The 3278-nt window shown below is 45.1% G+C and overlaps 1 pseudogene; it reads right to left on the bottom strand.

The window, feature by feature from the left end:
- Window positions 1-2466: 2466 nt before the first annotated feature.
- Ciao2a-ps1 (cytosolic iron-sulfur assembly component 2A, pseudogene 1) lies at window positions 2467-2905 on the bottom strand (annotated as a pseudogene).
- Between the last annotated feature and the right edge of the window lie 373 nt (window positions 2906-3278).

The raw sequence follows: 3278 nt of genomic DNA, 5'->3' as shown, positions 1-3278 counted from the left end.
ATTGACAATGGTGCTTCTCCCAATGTATGGCTGGCCTCTTTGAAAGATTAAGAGTTCGCCCTAGATCATTTTTGTCACAGTCATGTGGGGTCATTGTATCCAGGGACGGGCAACTTTCCTCGAGCTCGGACCAACCTAAGACACGGGGCCCGGTGGCGATAGGGTGACCCAACGACGGGTAAGGCTGAGTCATCGTCAGGAACGACCTAAGACAGGAGCAATGACAAGATTGACGTGACACCCAGATCTAGACCAGTCATTTTATTAAACAAAAAAGGGGGAGATGTAGGGAGCGGTGCGACAGCTGTATGATAATGAGGTGAATCTGGCGCCCTCCTAACAACAGTACTGAGCATGCGTGGAGTTTTGCACCTGACGTCAGTCTGGCTGGGGCGGTACTATGCTAAATGGGAGTTCGTGCCTCGCCAATCTCTGGAGTAGCTGGGATGGCAGTGGGGTGACTCGTGCCCCACCAATCCCTGAAAGAAGATTAGCATACTGTTGTGTATATAAGCCGACAAAGCCGCTCGGCGCGGTAACACTTAAAGCTGTAACACTTAAAGCTGTAACACTTAAAGCTGTAACACTTGGAGCTGTAACACTTGGAGCTGTAACACTTAGGGCTGGCTGCCGCCGCCTCCCTGTATCAACAAAGAAGGTGTCCTGCAGTAAAGGCTGTTGAGAAGAATCCAACCGTGTTGCGTCTTCCTTGCCGCACGAGGTGGGCGCGACAATAAAGAATTTGCAAATTTAGAAAAATCACACACCAAATTCAACAGACCCAAAGTCCACACATGTCAGTGAACTTCTAGCCAGTGTGGAGCTGTGAAACTCCACATTGGATTTTAGGCCTTCTCTCTTGGACATATTTTATAGACATGTATCCACCACAATATGAAAAATCCACAACAGAGTTGAAACTAAAAGACAAAAACAACAACTGAAACCCAATTAACTTTTATAAAAAACTTCTTTATCTTTTTTAAAGATTTATTTATTTTATGTATGTGAGTGTACTGTAGCTGTCTTCAGACACACCAGAAGAGGGCATCAGATCTCATTACAGATGGTTGGGAGCCACTTGTGGTTGATGGGAATTGAACTCAGGACCTCTGGAAGAGCAGTCGTGCGCTCTTAACCACTGAGCCCCAGAACCCCCATTCAGCTTTATGTCTTCTTATGACTCCTGTCCCTCTGTGTCCTGTCCTTCCTTGGTATCTAATATTTTCTCCTTCTTATTTTCCTTTCTTCGTGCCAAGAAGCTGAACTCTAGTCCTAAAAGGGCATTTTCTTAGGGCTGGGAAGATGGCTCCTGGTGGAGCACTTGCTGTCCTTACACAGAACCTAGGTTCAGGTTAACTCCAGTTCTAGACGATACAGCGCCCCTTCTGGCTCCATTGAGTATTGCACACATATGGTGCACTTACATTTAGGCAGAACACTCATACACATAAAATAAAATTAGGGGCTGGAGAGCTGGCTCAGTGGTTAAGAACACTGGCTGCTCTTCTAGAGGACCTGGGTTGGATTCTCAGCAACTACATACATGGCAGCTCACAACTGGCTGTAGGTCCAATTCCAGGGGCTCTGAAGCCCTCTTTTGGCCTCTGGGCAGCAAGTAAGCAATAGACAGACATACGTTCAGGCAAGACACTCATACACATGGATAAAAATAAGAAATTTAAAATAAGTACTTTAAAATATTTTTCTTCACTGAAGAGAACTTTTTCTTACACAATTTCTATAATCATCGCTTCTCATACTAGTTAGACATTTTTTTTTTCAGGTACAAAAAATTGAATATGAGTTTAAAATGCCCTTCCTATTCATCTCTGCTTTGCCTCAAGTCTCTTATTCTTCCATTCTGACGTCCTTTCTTTCTTTCTTTTTCTTTTTTTTAAAGATTTATTCATTTATTATATGTAAGTACACTGTAGCTGTCTTCAGATACACCAGAAGAGGGCATCAGATCCCATTACAGATGGTTGTGAGCCACCATGTGGTTGCTGGGAATTGAACTCAGGACCTCTGGAAGAGCAGTCAGTGCTCTTAACCGCTGAGCCATCTCTCCAGCCCTCTTCCTTCCTTCCTTCCTTCCTTCCTTCCTTCCTTCCTTCCTTCCTTCCTTTCTTTCTTTTTTCTTTTTTCTTTTTTCCGGAGCTGGGGACTGAACCCAGGGCCTTGCACTTGCTAGGCAAACGCTCTACCACTGAGCTACATCCCCAAACCCCCCTTAATCCCAGCATTTGGTGGATCTCTGAGTTCAAGGCCAGCCTGGTCAACAGAACAAGTTCCAGGACAGCCAGGGCTACACAGAAAAATTTTGTCTTGAAAAAACAAAAAAACAAACAAAAAACCCCTCTGAGGTACAAATCACTTATACAGTTGACATGTGTCCTCTACATTTTATGAAAGATTTAAACAAGCAGATCAAACACTTCTAGGCCACTGGCTCTTCGGAAGGGGTCAGTCCAGCTTGAGAATGCGCTGTTCCACAATCTCCTTTGCAGCTGCCACTCGCTCATTGTCATTTATCTGCTCGTTGTCACCTTCCGAGTTCCTTCAGAAATGTAGATTTCCAGTTTGTGTTTGAATGGCAGACACCGCTGGTGCTTTGCTCTTAAGCACAGTCCAGTAAGAGTTGCCAAAGAACAGTGAGGAGCTGTTGGTGCGAAACGTGATAATAAGCAAAATAGTCATCTTCAGTTTTTTCTTGAACTTCCACACAACTCTCTGTGACCACTTCCAGTTCCTCTAAAAGTACTGGGCTTTTCTGGGTCTCGGATAGTTCTAGCATTTTCTCTTCCCTGATCCCGGTCTGCTGGGCAGCTCCCTGCTCAGAAAAGCCGGAGAGCCATAGGCCCCTGCTCAGCATCCAGGAGAGCAGCCCAGATACTTGCTTCATCCTCACGCTCCGCCATCCCTGCTGACTGTCCCAACTGAGCCACCGTCTTTCCACAGCTGACCTCAGGAGTTAACTTCCTGGTATTCAAATAAACCAAGACATGTGTAAAGGTTTAGGGGAGCAGAGAATCCTGATGTTCCTTTTGTGGTATTGCTGTAGACCGTGAGCTTTCTATCTCACTTCATCTTCTAGGGTACTGAGTGAAAACTTTTGTACATTTATCTTTTTAATGTGTCTGTGTGTGCCTGTGTGTCTGTGTGTGTGTATGTGTGTGTTTGTGTGTGTGTGCATTTTCAGGTGCATGTATGTGTGCCTGTGTTTTCATGTGTGTGCTTTTGCGTGTGCGTGTGCGTGTGTCTGTGTGTGCGTGTGT

This window comes from Rattus norvegicus, chromosome 20 (genome assembly GCF_036323735.1).
Source record: "Rattus norvegicus strain BN/NHsdMcwi chromosome 20, GRCr8, whole genome shotgun sequence".
NCBI classification, from domain to species: domain Eukaryota; kingdom Metazoa; phylum Chordata; class Mammalia; order Rodentia; family Muridae; genus Rattus; species Rattus norvegicus.
The sequence above is the reverse complement of the archived record's forward strand: the minus strand, read 5'-3'. Positions and strand labels throughout refer to the sequence as shown.